General features: G+C 46.9%; 1 protein-coding gene across 1 annotated transcript in view; it reads left to right on the top strand.

The window, feature by feature from the left end:
* The window catches only part of EPCIP (exosomal polycystin 1 interacting protein), a 177,668-nt gene that overhangs the window by 71,388 nt on the left and 88,351 nt on the right, over positions 1-17,929 (top strand). Inside the window, exon 2 of the mRNA XM_086951697.1 lies at positions 2,561-2,606. The gene's annotated coding sequence lies outside the window, so the exon portion shown is untranslated. The remainder of the gene's footprint in view (positions 1-2,560; positions 2,607-17,929) is intronic.

The raw sequence follows: 17,929 nt of genomic DNA, 5'->3' as shown, positions 1-17,929 counted from the left end.
TATGCCACCCAATAATGATGCCTCCAACGGTGGAGCGAATGCGAAGGGAAGTTCCTGGGCCGCTCTGGGCTCCCTAAACTACTAATGTCCCTTTTCATTGGAGCGGCTCGCTGCAGGACGGGGCCGCTCAGAAAGCGTTAACTGGAGACTGTGCCTTTAGCAGGCACCATAGATAGTCCCTCCCGGAGCCCCCAGCCCTTTCCTACTCACCGGGCTGTTCGTCGCACTCGGTGCAGGCCTGCGGGGCTTCCCTCCTCAAACGGGAGCCCCGTGCAGACACGGTCAGTGCCCCTCAGCACGGCGGGGAGCTCTCCAGTCTCCCTCTCCACACGGGAGACCAGCAGTGCGTGGCACGGCTTCCCCCGAGCCGGGGGAAGCAGAAAGGGGATCCGCCAGGCTCCGCCCACGTCCCAGGGACGGCGCCTGTCATCCGGGTCCCGCTGGAGCGGAGGAAAAAGTCAATAAACGCGGGTTAGGCTCCCGCTACGGGCAAAAAAATACCCGCGCCTAATGAGGGGTAGGCTCCCTCTGCTTAAGCATATAAAAGCGGGATGGGCACTAGCTAGGAGCAATTAAATAAGAGCGCAACCACGGGGTGGGCACCCGTAATTTAAATAACGATAATCGGGCATAATGCAGTGTGGCACCTGCAAGCAAATATTAGAATAGGCAGAGTGGGAACCCTGCTAGGAGCACAAGAAGGGGGGAATCCCCAGGCAGGGGGAATCCCTTCAGGAAGCATTGCAGCACAGCACTGTGGAGGCCACTAAAAACAAAGCGCTCTCAATGTGCTGGGGCAGGAAAAAGGTCCTTTAAGATAAAGACGGGATACTGGAGCAAAGCAGGAGGATCCCAAGGAAATCCAAGCCTTCGGGGCATCCAGGGGCTGGGCAGAGCCCAGGGAGGCAAGCCTTCCCCTGAGCTCCAGCAGCAGCCCGCCCCTGGCAGATTCCAGTCCAAGACAAGAACATTTACTTTGGGTTACAGCCCCTCTTTTATACACAGAAATCCTTTGTCTAAAAGGTGCAGGCAAGGGGAGTACCAGATGCAACTGGTTCTGGAGCACTTTGTTTTGCTCAGCTCCTCTCCCTATTCACAGGACAGGCAAGGGACATCAGACACACCACAGGTGGTGGAGCCAGCATTGTGGAGGGAAGGCCCAGCCCTATTCAGGTCCCAGGTGCACTCTTCCCTCCCATCAACATGCAGATCTCTCCATTCACAACCGGGGAAGACTCATCCTGACTCCTGGAGCCAGACACACCAGCCAGCTCCAGTCAATCACAAGCCAGACTGTCAATTCACATTTACTGCACAGACATGCCAACTTCTAAAAGTGGCACTTCCACACTAGACACAATAAATCCGCGCACATCATCGCGCTGCATTTAATATCACGAGCTCGAACATACCAAACTCAACCCTGCACTCCCCATGCATCAGGAACTACCATGGCCACACATATCCCCCATGCATTCCTATGGGAGGGCAGGCCATTTCAGCACACACACTCAGAGTGCACACACACTTTACACTGGGCCACAGTGCTAAAGTGCGCAGAGGCCTAAAATCACTACCACCATGCCAAAGGCAAAAAGTTTAGGGGTGAACCTGCCAAAAAGGCCCAAGTCTAACAAAGACCATCGGTCTGGAGACAAATGTTAGAGTGGTCCCAAGCTCCAGCAAGTGTAATGCTGCAGAGGAGGTCAGCGGAACATCTAGAGTGTAGCCATGCCTTGGTATGAGGATTCATGGTTACAGTACTTGCACTATGCAAAACTTGCAAGTGAAATCAAAACAAACTACATTTCCCAAAGCACCAGGATACTCTCTCATAACTTGAAATGGTAGAGGCCATTTTAGATCCATCAAGTATAAATTTCTCATGGTTCAGAGTATTCCTTGTTAAGCAGTTGTTGCTGCAGCCGGAACACTATTGCTACGAGATTGAAATTAATTGTGCTTTTCTTGCGAGTTCTCAAGGACCTTGTTCTGCAAAAAGCATTTTCGTTAAGCATTAGAGACCAACGGTTTACAATATGAATTGCTCTTTAGTATTGGCATCATTCTTTCAAAGATCATGAATGTTATACACTGAAGTTGTCCTTTATAAGATTAAAAGTTCTAATGCACCTTTTCCTGGAAAGGGCAAGTGAACCCTCTAAATTGTACAGCCTTTATTTCTGTCACTTGAATCACATATGGTATTAAAGTATTGTCTGTGATGGAAAAGAGATGTAACTTGCCAGGACTAAAAATATAATGCAAATGAGTATTTGTTAAGTTACAGCTGATGAACTACGTGTGATGCAAATCATTCACATCACATACTTGATTTATGATTGACTGAAGGTAGTTATAGCAGATATAAGTACATGAATTACAATTTAGGGTATTCCATAATTTTACATAGGTTTTTTATATCTTTCAGCTCTATTAAGTCATAGAGCTATCAGCAGCCACAGAGAGCGAGTTATACCATGGTATATCAGATGTCACCTTAGCAAAGTGAACCATAATATAATTGAATACATTCTAAAATAATTCTTTCTTGTTTTAGACATCAACAATTCTACAGTGCAGGTCGAGTCCATCAGTAGCAACAGGTGAGGTGAAGACATCCAGTGTCTCTTTTTCTCTCTCTCTTGTTGCATTTCCTTTTCCCCCTATCAAGTGCTGCCCATAATTTACATTGTTTGCATGATTTTCAGTTGGTTCAGGGAAGTGTGAATATTTGATTTGCTCCTGTTGGAGTTGAGTTGCCAGGATAGTTCAACAGTGGCATGCTGATCCACAGGAGTTAAATGAATTACTGGTTTATTGACTAACAAAAATAGATGGAAGTGCTACTGGAAACCTGTTCATAATGAGTTCCAGCCTGTGCTACAGATCCATGATTAGGGCAAAATATACAACCACTCTGTTCATTGATTAGGTGTATAGTGTCATTCATATCATCACCCATATCAAAATTTGAAGCATTTCTCATCCTGCAAAGGCTGAGAACTAAAAATGATGGCTGAAAGGCACAAACGTGTTACCATTTATAACCTTTTGAGTTTGTCTTTTAAGTTAAGGCAATCCATAAATTCAAGACATTAATCATTATTTAATTATACTTAATAACCAACTTTTATGTATGAGTGGGCTCATATGTGCGTTTTGTATGATTTTTTAAGCAAAGATGAGGGAGTATAATGTAGTTCTCAGTTTTTTTGCCTTGAATATGAGTTTCTCTTTTTTCTCTTTAATGTCTAAAAGGTATTTTTTGAAACTGTAAATATTTCTAATTCTGTGTATAATATGCAAAAACATTGTATTTGACTATCCTTACTGTTTTCTTGAATTACGTGGTTTTACATATTGTTTACTTTAAAATAAAATTACAGATTTACATAGTTTTTGATCACATCAAGAAAAGGCGTTATTGACCAATTTGGGAGGTTTAACTTTATCTATTGTTTCTAATATGTTTTGTGAGCTCAAAATAGATATCTTCTTGGGGAATACGCATGTGATAGTTTTTACATCTGTATTTTGGACAAATCGGCCAAGTGCTGCACCAAACATAAATTGGTGTTTGAATTAAACAGGGCCTGATTTAGGGGGACTTGCTTTTTGTTTTATTGACTCTCTGCACCCTAGATGTTCTTCCTTCATCTGTGTGTGTGTGTGTTTGTGTGTGTATGTGTGTGAGTGCGAGTGTGTGTGTGCACGAACATTTGAAGCAGCAGATTTAACATGTTGGCCAACCACTAGGCCCAGATCATACCTATCTCTTTGTGTATTCTGAGTCTACATAGTCTTCAAGTAAGTCTTCTTTGTCTAAGTGTGCACGTGCCTATGTTCTACTTTTTAATATTAAGAACCTTAAGCGGTAAATATACTGGGGCTGTGTATCCAAGCATTTAAAAAAAAGACAGACTTCACATATAACACTAGGTACAACACTAACACTGGACAGAGCAATTATGTAGGAAAGTGCCCTTTTCAACATAAGCATCCCCTCTTTTTGCATTGTGTTTGATGTGATTTCGTCTACAAGTGCACTGGGTTCCTGCTAACCAGGTCCCAGGTGCCAGATCTCTTATCCAATACTGTGCTATTGTTTCTCCCATTGGTGATACCTTTAGAACCCTCTGTAAGTCCCTAGTAAATGATACTGTTGGTACCTAGGGCCTGAGGTACTAAAGAGGGTCCCTAAGTGCTGCAACACGAATTATGCCACCCTAAGGGACCCCTCACCAAACCCATGCAAGACTGCCATTGCAGGCTACGTGTTTTGGTGCAGACTCAAAAGTGAAAACAGAACATGACACACATCCCTGTGTGCCATGTCCCCTAACTGTGCATGTAATATTTGTAAGTCACCCCTACAGCATGCCTTACAACCTTAAGGCAGACTTATATTACATGTGAGGACAGAGCTGCTTAAGCAGATATACCCATGCACTGGTCAGTTCCATTGCAACAAGTCCAAGTGATCAAGGAACCCATTTTCACTCCTGTGCCTGACATTGGCGAAAAAGAGTTCCCCAGCTACACAACTGCTTCACTGAAGAGGATATTTGGTATCAATCATCTTGTTTTAATAAATCCACACTGGTGCCAGTATCGAAGTTGGTGATACATGCACCCAGAGGGCACCTTAGAGGTTCCTCCTGAAAACCTACCAGCCCCTGGTGCTGACTGACTGGTTTTCTGCCACCAGAGACAAGTGTCTGACCCCAAAGGGCGAGGGCGTTTGCTCTCGGGAGGCCAGAAACCAGGCCTCCCACAGGATAACCTCCAGATTAACATTCCAAGGCAGGGGAGCTTTAAAACGCCTACTGCTTTTGGTGTGTGAATCTGTTTTTTCTCACAGGAGAAGAAGCCTATCTCCTTTGGCCAGAGCCATTTGGCACCTGGACAGGCAGATAAGTATCTAGATAGGTGTGTTCATCCTCAGGCTAGTGGCACCCCTAAAGTGGGCTACTTGAGGTGAAGGCGACTTTTCAAACTTAGCCATATTGGTGATGGCAAAATCATGAATTCTGGGACAGGGTTATGACCACCTCCCCCAGAAAGTGATGATATAAGGGGCGTTGTGACCCCAAGTGTAGGTAGCCAATTAGCTACTACCCTACACTCCTGTAATACCCCTAAATTCAGTATTTAGGGGAACTCAGGCACAAGGAAATCAGATCCATAAGGCTGAAGGAATAAAGTCCTAAAAGCCGCGAAAAAGCAAGAACTGTGGAAGAAGCAACTAACTTGGCGCCAACCTTGCAGGTTTGTCTGCTGTTCCCAATGATTGCACCGAAGCCGACTCATCCTGCAAGCTGTTGTGCCTCCAAAAGCCTGGGAGGACAACCAGCACTTCTCCCAAGACTCAGGAACTCCCATGGAGCAGCAGAGCTGCTTCCCTTCATCCTGAAGGCACCCAAAGAGACTTGAGAGGACTTCAGACCGCCAAAACCCAGCACTGGAAAGCACCACTGCACCCATGCCACCTAGCCTGAGCTGAAATGGGCACACAGTGCCAGCGTGGTTCCCTCGGCCCACCAGAGAGAAAGCCAATCCTGGATCTGCCCACTGTGGACTTCCCAACGCAGCCTGCAGCCTCTGTGGCAAGCCTCCTTTACCACAAGTGCTCCGGGTGACAAATATCCGATGCCTGAAGACAACTGTGCAACCGTAGCCCCTGGCCTATGGAGAAGAGTACCAAAGGTGTCTCCATGTCCCAAGCATTGTGAGACCTGAGCCCCCCGACTAGCTTCCCAGTCCAAGCCGGTGGTCTCCTTTCAACCAGACCAATCCCCATAGGATAACATTGGCACCCGATGCCGAAAAGCACCTCTGCACCCGCACTCCCCAGTGTCACCTGACGTGACCTGTTGGTGCTGCCTTGGATCTTGCCCCCACTCACCATTTGTTTTTTACTTCATTATATAGATTTTCATCAAGTACAGACAGCGACAGATTGTACCGGGCTAAGGGGAAATGGAGATATATGAAGGGACTTGTAATTGCATGATTACATTCACAGATACATTTACCAAAGCAAGAAGTGTGATAGTCCAGCAGTTCATGCAGTGTCGCAAAAGCCACATAATCCGCCGCCAGTCTGCATAACTTCCCAGGGGGGAAACAGTCGCATGTCAGCAATAGGGGAGGAAAAAGGAGAGAGAAAAAAAGGAAAAGAAGACGAGAGCCTGGGTAAACAAGGGAAGAGGGAGGAGGTGGGGAAGGGGAGGTGTGCCTTTCCGGCCGTTCTTGGGGGAATGGTACGGCACTGCATGAGATGACCCCTCCTGCGTCTCTTACATCCCCATTGTCGCTAACACTTCCACTTCAGGGGCTTGCGCGTGATCAACTGGATATGTTCTGAGGGCGAAAACTTTGCAATGGCTTCCATATGTTCTGAGGGCGTGCTTGTGCAGGCATTAGTTCCCAGAACTCTGACAGCTGACTATGGCAGAACGCTGCACCCCGGAGCCATTTGTCCCTATGCGGCTTGTACTTACGGACCCACCAGATCGCCACACGTCTCTTGGCCAATAGCAGCAACATGGCTGTCAGTTTCCTAGTGTCTGCTGGGATGTTGTTAACGTATTCTAGAAGGGCAATCAATGGGGTACACTCCAACCTGCACTCCAGCATTTCATCCAACACGTCAAATACACAGCCCCAGTATCTCGCAACATATTGGCACTTCCAAGCCAGGTGCATAAACGTGACCTCCGGCGCTCCACATCATGCGCATCGTGCATCCATCCTCAGCCCCGCTCTGCGCATCCACACAGGGGTCCTGTACAATTTGTGGAGGTATTTAAAATGGATAAGCCTCAGCCTATAGTTGGGTGACATATCCCTGGATTGCGTGCGGCCATAGATCCATACACCCTCCACAAATGGGGCTCCCAGACTTTCCTCCCATTCGCGCTGGGCAGGGGGTACACTTATTGGAGATTCACGCTGCATGCCAGAGTAAAGGTGTGCTATGAGTTTACAGGGTGAAGGATTGCTTAAAAATGCTTCCAAAACTTGGAACGACCTCGAACGATTCACATTGCACTTGCATCGCCGCCCTTAGCTGGAAATATATCATTCTGTCTTAAAGGCCCGTGAGTTAGTCTCCGAGTGCGGCATCCATATTGATGAAGATGCGGTCCAGGAACACTTGTCCTAGTGTATGCAGCTGGAGCTTGCGCAATTGTTGAAAGACCCCCTCCTCAGCAGCGAAGGGCAACGTCAGGTGTCTGGTTAGCAGCACCGAAGGTGAAAATAGTGTGTTTGGGTGTGCTCTGCGTCGGAGTTGCTGCCACGGCCAAACCGTGCAGCTCACTGTGTCAATCTCAGACCGCGTGTGGCTATGGGGCTGGAACATCACGATGTGCAATGGAGTGGGGTCCACTTGGTCGCTCTCAGGCGCCGTGTGAGCCATAAATGGAGTTGGGTATATCCAATGGAACGCAACTTGGGCCTGTGCACAGCTATGGTACAGTTATATGTCTGGCGCGCCCAGGCCTCCTTGTTTGAACAGAAGCCTGAGGGTGTCCCTTGCCAGCATGCACAGGCAAGGGATATCAAGTTGGAGCGCAGCTTCTTCTTGAATTCCTAGGTGAGAGGGAGTGGGAGATTTACGAAGACGTATAAAAACTTAGGCAGTATCACCATTTTGCCAATGGCGATCCGGCCAGCCAAAGGAAGACGTAGCGTCTTCCAGCGGATTAGTCGACTCTCCAGCTACTCCATACGCCTGCCGTAGTTATAGTGCCACATCTCCTCGTGATCACTGCTGAGCCAGATGCCCAGGTATTTCACTGGGAACTCCGCCCATTTAAGTGGAAATTCTGACTGGAATGTGTCAGTGGTGGCTGTGTGCGGGAAGATCGTGGACTTACCCCAATTTATAGTAATGGCTGAGAGGCCCCAACTCTGATGATTTCCCATATGAGGGGGTCGAGGTTTGTCGCCGGGTGTTTGACATATAAAGTCACATTGTCAGCATACATGAACTCCAGAATCGCAAGATCTCTTTGTGCATGGTGCTGCCGCTGTTTGGCAGCTAATGGCTCCATGGCTATGGCAAAGTGAGGGGTGACAGTGGGCACCCCTGTCTCATGCCTCGAGCCACTTCGACTGGGGGGGGAGACCACTCCGTTGATTCATAGTCCGGCAGTTGGGTGGTATAGAGTAATGCTACCTTTTTAAGGAAGGCAGGGCTCATGCCCACACAGGTGAGGATTGAGAATATATAGGGATATTCCAGCGTGTCGAACGCTTTGGTTGTGTCCTGGAAAAGGGCGGCGGATGGTAGGGAAGGTTCCACCTCCTGCATCACTGCAAAGAGGGTGCGGAGGTTGTGGGCAGTGCTCCTGCCGGGAACAAAGCAGCATTGATCAGGTCTGAGGATCGTGGGAAGCAGCTGGAGCATATGCGTGGCCAGCAATTTTGTGGGGATTTTATTATCAATGTTAATCATTGATAGTGGCCGATAGGAGTCGCACAGTTGTGGGTCCATGTCCGGTTTAAGAATGGTCACTATGAGTGCCTTGCGAAGGAGGGGGTAGAGCACCTCGCTCAAGGGAGTCCTCATACATATTGAGGAGATGGGTCACAAGAAGTGGCACAAATTCCCTGTAAAGGGCGGACGTGAGTCCGTTCAGCCCGGCGCTTTGTCTCCCGGCATGGCCTATATCACACCAACCACCTCTTCCTCCGAAAACGGCTTGTCCAAGTACTTGAGTCTGCATCGCCGAGCCATATTAGTTTAATTGGGTCAAAAAAGGGGCACAGGTCAGTGAGTGCCTCCGACTGGCGTGCGGCATATAGTGAAGAATAATATGCTGTCATTTTGGCCTAAACCGCCTCCTGTCCGACCGCAACTTCATCCTCCCCCCTACACAGCTCGCTTATATATTCCTTTGCCCATGGCTTTTTTAGCAGACCTGCGACAGATAACCGGGCTCGGTCCCCCTCGCTGTATCAACGGGCCCTTGCCTCCTTTCCTAGAAAGTGTGTCTCTCTGTGCGCTGCCTCCTCCAATTCCACTTTCTTTGCCTTAATCTGCCCTAGAATCGAGAGATGATTGGTCCCAAATTAATGCAATTCAAGTGTGCGTATCTCACTTTCTAGCTGCCGCAAGTCGTTTCTGATCGAGCGCAGAACGCCAGTCTGCTTGGCAATGCACTTGCCTCTTATGACGGTCGCCCCTTACTCACCTTAAGTTGAGGAGATTGACCCATAAGTCGCTGCAAAGTGCCCAAATGCTGTTTGTTTTTCCCCCATAGGATAACATTGTGCACTCAATGCTGAAAACCACCTCTGCACCCAGGAGCTTGGTCTCGTAAGTCGCTGTACTGTACCTGAATGCCATGCTGGTTTTCCTACCCATGGATAACATTACAGCTTCTGAAAAATGCAGTGTCTACTTTTTAAATGCAAAAGTATTCCTCTTGAAAAACATACTTACCTGATTGTATTGATTCAGGTGCCTAAACATATATAAAGATATGTGTTATTTTGATGAATTGGTGTGGTTGTCCTTATTGAGTCGTGTCCATCATTTATTGACTATTGTGTGTATTTGCAGATTTCTAACATTTCTCTCTGATAAGCCTATGGCTGCTCGAGCACACTACCCCTTAGAGGAGCACCTTGGGATTGCTAGAGCAAGCCCCTGTCCACTGTTAAGGGAATACCTGGACTCTTTGCACTGTATACGTCTTTTTGGTATACCATATTAAGAGCCAGCATTGTACAAATAGCAATAGTAAACACAGACAAAATAATTCAAAGTGAAGCACAAACCATGATGGTGGAAAGGCATCAGTTAAAGGGTAATTCCACAAGGTAAGGAGAGAGTCAGAGCGGTGCTACACAGGGTCTCATATCAGGTTTAGTAGTAGTAGTAGTAGTAGGCATTTATTGAGCGCATATATCACCCTTAGGTCTCATAGCGCTTCGCCAAACACAAAAAAACTAGGAGGAGCAAGACCAGAGATTAAAATAACCATGTTTTAAGAGCGTTATGGAATTTCTTGTGGTTGGTTTCCAGGCGTAGCCGTAGGGGCAGTGAGTTCCATAGCTCAGGTGCAGTTTTGGAAAAGGGCCTGCCACTGTTTTTTACAGTGCGAACCTTGGTGATCGTTAAGAGATGTTTGCTGGATGAGCGGAGGGTTCTAACTGGCTGATGTTTAGTCAGTTTCTTTGCTAAATAGGCTGGTCCCTTATTGTTCAATGTTTTGTGTACCAAGCAGCATAGTTTAAAGGTGACCCTCTTTCTTATAGGTAGCCAGTGGAGGGTCTTCAGGCTGGGAGTCGATGGTAAGCGAGGGAGAGATTCAAGACCAGTCTCGCTATGGTGTTCTGCAGCACCTGAAGCTTAGTCAAGAGTTTTTCAATTATGGATGCGAACAGCGCATTGCCATAGTCCAAGCAGTTGACGATTAGTCCCTGCACAAGGGGCATCCGAGAGCAAAGGAGAATCCATTTAACAATTTTTCTGAGGGAGCGCATTAAGCCATCGCTGGTGCGGACCACGGAGTTGATGTGGTCAGCCATGGAAAGTTTATTGTCCATGATAACTCCCAAATTTCGGACGGCTGTCTTGGGCGGGGGGCACGGCCTTAGGGAGGGAGGCCACCAGTCAGTGGTCAAAATGTGCTACGCATCTCCAAAGAGCATGATTTCTGACTTACTTGCGTTGAGCAGTAGGTGATTAGCCGTTTCGATGCTATGATAAGACGGAAGCCTGATTGAGATGAATCTAACAGATTATTACTTTCTAAGTATGTGGATAGTTGGTGGTTAACCGCCATTTCCTTTACTTTGACAAACAGAGGTAGGAGAGAGATTGGTCTATAGTTGGCGAGTTGTTTGAGGTCAGCTGTTGGCTTTTTCAAAATAGGTCTGACAATAGCTTCCTTCCAGTGTGAGGGTACAGTGGATTATGAAAGTGAAAGATTCAAGATGTACGTTAAATTGAAAATGAGTGCTGGGTCAATTTTGGATAAGGTCAGGGTGGATGCGGGATCAGTCGGCGAGCCGGATTTCATCCTACTGAGGATGGCGGAAGTTTCGGTGTTCGGGGTCACCAATTTCTAATGTTACAGAAGTATCAAAGTTGCTGATTACTTTAATGAAGTAGTTTCCCTGTAGGTAGTCAAATTGTGTGTGTGAGATATATTCGAGAGGTCCTGAGTCTGAGTGTTCACTGGTATCTAATTCTGACTCTATTAGATGCAATTATCAGATATTATAATGACATACTTTGATGCCATTCAGTCTTGCCTTAAGCATTTTATATAAAGACTATTACTATAACCCCATTTGATGCCACTCATTTAACAAATTCATGAAAGCTGATAAGTTAGCATTACTGGGAGTGAAGAACGTGTGATCTGGTGGTAACAACAAATGTCATTGGTGAGTGTTTAGCTCACTGAACCATCTTGGCTGCAGGGAACAGTAAAAATATATTTTAAAAAAATAGTCACCTGCATTTATAGATTATTTGTGTTGGCTCCCTACTCACAAAAGTGCAACAAATATTTATTTACCCCATCAAACGATAGGGAGGACATATGCGGTAATGTAAAATGCTTCTAGTTTTCTGGACTGTCAGAAAGTGCCTCTTTTGACATGGTTCACCCCCACTTTTTGCCTGAAAAATTATATGGTTTCAAATGAAAGAGCACAGGGTCCCTGCCAACCAGGTCCCTTGTGCCAGAGTTCCTTCCCTAAAACTGCACCATGATTGGCATAACTTCCCTGTAAGTCCCTAGTAAATGGTACCCCTGGTACCTAGGGTATTGGGACTGAAGAGGGTCCCTTAGGGACCCCTCACCAAGGCCATGCAAACTGCCACAGCAGCCTGCATGCCTTGGTGCAGAGAAAAATGACAAAGTCGAAATGGCACACTGCCTGTGTGCCCTGTCAACCAGCGCTGCTTAAGGTTTGGTAAGTCACCCTTCTAGCTGGCCTTACAAGCCCTAAGGCAGGATGCACTATATCTGCATGAGTAGATATGCCCCTCCAATATTTAAGTGTATTCTTAATATTGTAAGTGCCAGGGAAGCCATAGAGAGTACATAGGTCGGAAACTTGACAACTCGTGTTCCATAGCACCATGATGTCTTCACTGAACCCTGGAGTGTTTTATACCAAACAACTCCTCTTAATAGACCCACACTGATTCCAGAGTTGGATTTATTAGAGCATGCACCCAGAGGCCACCTCGGAGGTGCCCCCTGAAAACCTAACAACCCTGCTGTGGTCTCTGACTGGCTTTAGGCATACTGCCTCCGCCAGACATGTTTCTGAACCCATGGGTGAGAGCCCTTGCCCTCTGTGGCCAAAATAAAAGCCCATCCTGGGCAGTGGTGTCACATCTCCTCCCCTAGGCAGGAACAGTGCTCAAGAGCGAAGCTTCAAAGGCCTTGCCACCTTTGTAATGTGACCCCAGCCTCTGCTGATAGCAGCAGATGACAGCCCCTGTTCAAAACCCCACTTTTGGTGGGAGAACCTGTGGGAAAACTAAGTGAGAATTGGAGCTGTGCCCACCTTTGCCAACTCCACCCCTCAGGTGCTGGAGGTGAAGTGAAGCATATGTGTCACTGCCCACCATCTTGAAGATGGTGGGACTTATCCAACAAGGGCTAGGTCTATGCCCTTCTCCCACAGGAGTGTGGCATAATAGAGGGTGTAGACACCCCAGGTAAGGGACCTATTGGTGCCTACCTGTCACGCCTCTGTAATGCCCCTAAATCTATTATTTAATTGGCACCCCCCAGACCCTGAAGTCAGAATTCTGATGACCTATGAAGCCCGGACACCGAAGAGCCGCAACAGCAAGAAAGACGAAGGACCAATAACTGACTCAGAGCCAATCCTGATGGCCCGTTTGCTGCCTTTCGCCCTTGCAAGCCCAGTGACCTTCAAAACCCTGGGAGGACAGCCTGCCTTCAATAAAGATCAAGAACTCCCAGGGAAAGCGGACTTTTCCAGAAGAAACCATCTCTAAAGAACAAGAGCTCTGCCCTGAAAAACCGCAAAACCGCCCACTGGACCCACCTCTGCACCGTACACCCACAGCCTGAGTCCAAGTGGCCCAGCGGTCGTGCAAAGATTCCCCAGCGATTCTGAGCAAGAGTTCATCTTGGGCTGACCCCTGCCGGGCTCCACGTCGACGCCTGCAGCCTCAGCACGATGTTCCGCCTACCCACGACCTGCCCCGGTAAGCCTTTTCTGGCATCTATGGACAGCCCTGCACCCAAAGACCCTTTGCATTGGGAAGCTCAATTGTGTTCCTACATCCACAAGCATTAGTACTTACCTGGGCTGCTGTGAGTTTTCTTCGTCCAGCCTCCTGGCCTGAACCTGCTGCCGTCTTCCAAAACTGATTTCCCCCATTAATTTGCATTGGGTGCCCATTGCTGTGTTGGTACTTTGCACCCGGCCGCTCCTGTGCCACTGGGGTGAACGTTTGGTGCTTCCTTGTGGCACTGTTGTAACGAAACTTGGGGGGGGGGGCTGCTCTGGAATCAATCAGAAGCTTTCGGCCAGAGTACTGTGCAGAGGGGGCCCCCTGGAGCTTGCCCCCCCACAACGCAGGGGCTGCTGGGGCCTGTGTTACGCCACTGCCTTGTGGACCTGTGCTTGCCTTATCTTCTGGAGACTGGGTTACTAAACCATCTTACTTACCTAAAAGCAGCATCTCTTTGTTTACCCCCTTCCTCCTTTGGATAATATTGGCGCCAGATTCCAAATTTGAACCCTGCACCCAGCCGCCCCTGTGTCGCTGAGTTGTTACCTACCTGAATCTTGCCTAGTGTTGATTCCTTATCCTTAAAACCAAGACTGTAAGTTGTGTACTTATCTGCAAATCGGCAACCCTCCCCCCCATTAATTAACATTGTGAATTGAAAAATTGCAGTGTGTATTTTGGGGGAAAAATATATTCACCATTTAACGTAAATCTTGGTCTTAAAAGAAATCTAGAAAGAAGCTAATATTTCTAAAAGTGCTGTGGATCTTCGTTTTGAGTCGTTCATCATTTATTAACCACTGTGGGCCTCATTTATGAAAAGTGACGCATCGCTGCGTGAAAACAGCGATGCGTCACTTTTCATTGCGCCCTCCTTGCGACACAAATGATGCGTCATATTTACAGTATGACGCATCATTGCACAAGGAGTTACAGATACGTCAGTATTTCTGACCTATCTGTATGGCGCAAAAGTGGCGCTTTGCTGGAGTGTGTCACAAAAGTGACGCAACTCCAGCAATGTGTCCTTTCACATGGGGCAAGCCCCATGTGAAAGGGCCTGTGTCAGTCTTACGCCTGTTGTGAGGCAGGCGTAAGAAATTGACACATTTGCGTCCTAGAAGTGGCGCAGTGAAATCTTACAGATTTCACTGCGTCACTTCTATGACCCTTTCTTGCGTTAGAACGCCCCCCTGCATACATTATACCTGGCGCAGGTATGATGTCGCGCAGGGGTTTAATAAAGTGACGCATCTACCTAGATGCGTCACTTTGTAAATATGGTGCAACAAGGCAAATTTTTTACGCTGCTGGAGCGTCACAAAAAGTGACGCACCAGTGGCGTAAAAGTGACGCACAGCCTCATAAATGAGGCCTTGTGTGTATAACAAATGTCTTACACTCCTCTGTTAAGCCTAAAGCTGCTAGACCGCACTACCGCACTTTGGGTTTTTCTAGAAGCCCTGTACACTTCTTGGGGAATCTCTGGACTCTTAACATGATATAACCAATTCCTGTTATATCACATCAAGAGCCAACTTCCTACATGGACGTGAAATGCAGTACCACTACTCGAGAAATGGTAAAGCCACGAAACAAAATATGCACACGCAAATTGCACAATAGATTGCGTATCCTCAATGTAGACAACCCATAATGTTTCAAAAAGAGTGAAAACGTATTCCAGATGGAAGCAAAGGGAATAAAGCTTTTACAAAAGGAAAAAAATCGAAAAATCCTGCATATCAATTTAAGAAGACATTTCTACATCACGCCAGGAACTCAGCGGGGGGGGGGCATACTGTGCAGGGGGTTCACTTAGCCTCAAAGCTAATCATTAAACTTCCCTAGCAATACCTGATTGTGGTCATTTGTAAGGTCAGCCCGTTTCTGTGAGAAACAGAACCCACCCCGCCCTTTCTGTGGGAGCGTCCCATGGAATGCGAGGAGCACCTCGCAGATAAACAGAGCGTGTTATCAGAGGAAAACATGTGAAGGTATGCTTGGAAAACCCCGACATGACTAATTTCTGTTTATAACCTTCTGAGCTGTGGTGCGTAAATAACCACTGCAAACTTTCCACAGTGTGCACCGAACCCATCTCATATGGGATGCAGTTAGACCTGCCCCAGCCCTGCATGCTGTCCTCCATTTTGTCCCCTGGACCCCCACCACCTAAAAGCTAAGGTGGCAACTTATACATTAAGCAAAACTAACTACTTTTAAATTACGCACACACTTGGACTTAAGCCATGCAACCTTCCCGAACTTATGACGGTGGAGAAGTGTGGCTCAATGATTAGAGCGGCAGACCCTGATGCAGAGGTCTAGCCCGGGACCAGGGTTCAATACCCGCCTCGGCGGGTCTTGCGCTCAAAATTCCACTGACCCGATAATTCTCGCCTCGGTGCCTATTCCAATCATGGAGTCCCACTCTGCAAATCCGGACAATAGCTTGCTAAATCTCCACAACAGCCCCCACAACGCTAAGGATGCCTGGCATGGAGTCCCACTCTGCAAATCCGGACAATAGCTTGCTAAATCTCCACAACAGCCCCCACAACGCTAAGGATGCCTGGCCTCCACCTTGGGGGTGCCCAGGAGTGGACGCCTCACAGGAAAAGCCAGGATGGGTTCCACCGCAGTATTCGTACAAGCGCCTTGAGACCCTTGCGGGTGAGTAGTGCGCTATACAAGTATCAATTTACATTTACATGACTGTCTTAAGACACAGCCTGCTTCTCACAGTGGCAGCATGGCATTCCCCTTTTCCGAGGGATACCACTCTCTTAGAGGTGTCTGAATGTACTACCGCAATTACAGTCGCAAACCTGAATGTGTTTCAATGCGATTTGCACAACAAGCTGTGGCCTTCTTCACTACTCTTCCTTCCGAAGAGTGAAGAGTTGCAAAGTGTGCAATGAGAGGTGAAAACTCCTTTGTGACTCGTAATAAACCTTTGAACATGGGGAAGGGAACCATCCTTTACCACACAGTCATTACCACGATCTGCCTCTACAGTGCAGTCACTACCCCGACTGCGACATTACCACGCATTCCTTTACCACGCAAGTTGTTACAACGACTTGCTTCATGGGCACGTTGTTGGACTGGTGTTGGGTTTTAATTCCAACACCTTCCCTACTGTTGCGTAGACTGGAGTTGGAATAGCAAGATACACTATTCCAAAGCCCAGCATCCCCCTTTCCCACCAAGGCAAGTGGCTGCAACGACTTGTGTGGTAAAGGAATGCGTGGTAACATCGCAGTTGAGGTAGAAACTGCGTTGTAAAGGCATGCGTGGTAAATGTATGTGGGGGTCCATCATTTATTTTATCCAGAGGAAGCCTGTTTTTGCAGTTGTGAAACTTTCTGTTTTGTAAATCGTAGGCTTTTTAATCTTTTGCACCGCATACTCCATGGATTGTTAAAGCCTGTGTTTGTCAACCTATCGATTCACCAAATAATAACATATACTCAGATTTTAAAATTAACTACTAACTATGCAGATAATCTTCCATCAAATTCACCGTACATAAAATCGTTCCTTACATTTTCATTATGCTTATCATGAGATCCTGAAATGATTTTACAGTTTGGGAAGATGACGTGCCCAGCCCTACTTTTTTCTTCAGATTCTCTCTGACTTTGAGCCATAATAATCAGACCAAGAGCTAGATTTTCCCTAGACTTATAAACTACTGCACCTGCCTCTCTTAAAAAAAAGCACATGCTACTCCAACACATACCAAGTTAGTACACCGTGCATGATAAAACATCCATGAATAATACTAATAAAAATGCGTCAAACGCAAATAAAGTTCAGCTTAAGTTACTTCATTACATGTACATCCAGGCAATATTTCTAGTCCCTTTCTCTTTTTTATGTGTTTTGTTTGCCATCATTCAGCTTTCTTCTAAGAGTTTATTAAAAAATACATCTACTACCAAGGTGGTTAGCAGCTCCCCAGCTGTAAGCCCCATTGGGTCGCATGCTGTAGTGTTGCAGCATGCGCCCTACAATGTAGACAGGGCAGGGCAACCCTGGTCTCCATGAAGAGCCTGGAGATACACACGTAGAGATGTTTGAAGAATGTATTTTTAATTTCTCTAGCCCCAGTTAGTTACTACAGTCAAACTCAGACTATTGACGATCAGAGAAAGCAAATGGTACCCCTCTTCCTCAGCACTTACTGCCTTATGACCACTTGCTTCTCGTCTCATCGCTGCCCGCCTTCTCCCGAGCCTCCTTCTGGGTCGTGTGGCCTCAACATGAAGGGTGAATGCAATGCCACTCCATCACTGCCTTTCTTCTCTCCAACATCCCGCCAAATTTCAGGGTCTGCAAATGTAAACCTTAACCACACATGCCAGCATTTAAAAACAGGAAAGAGGGAGGTTTGGGAAAAAAAATGTGGGGAATGTATTTTTCCCATTGACTTCTATTGAAGCAGAGACGATTTTGGGCAGGAGACAGATAAAATAAAACCATTTTTGGCTTCATAAATCATTGGGAATATGTTGACCTGTATCTGTCTTTTCGTGAAACCATCTGTTCTCCTCTTGTCTGGCACTGACAGATAAATACTGAGCCAACATTTCAAGGATGGAAGCCATTTCTCGGAAGGAAATGCATTACCTTCTGAATGAGACAGACAGCAAAAGCAAAATCTAATCT

Source organism: Lissotriton vulgaris, unplaced genomic scaffold, assembly GCF_964263255.1.
Source record: "Lissotriton vulgaris unplaced genomic scaffold, aLisVul1.2 SCAFFOLD_2190, whole genome shotgun sequence".
NCBI lineage: Eukaryota > Metazoa > Chordata > Amphibia > Caudata > Salamandridae > Lissotriton > Lissotriton vulgaris.
This window is presented reverse-complemented; position numbering and strand designations above follow the sequence as displayed.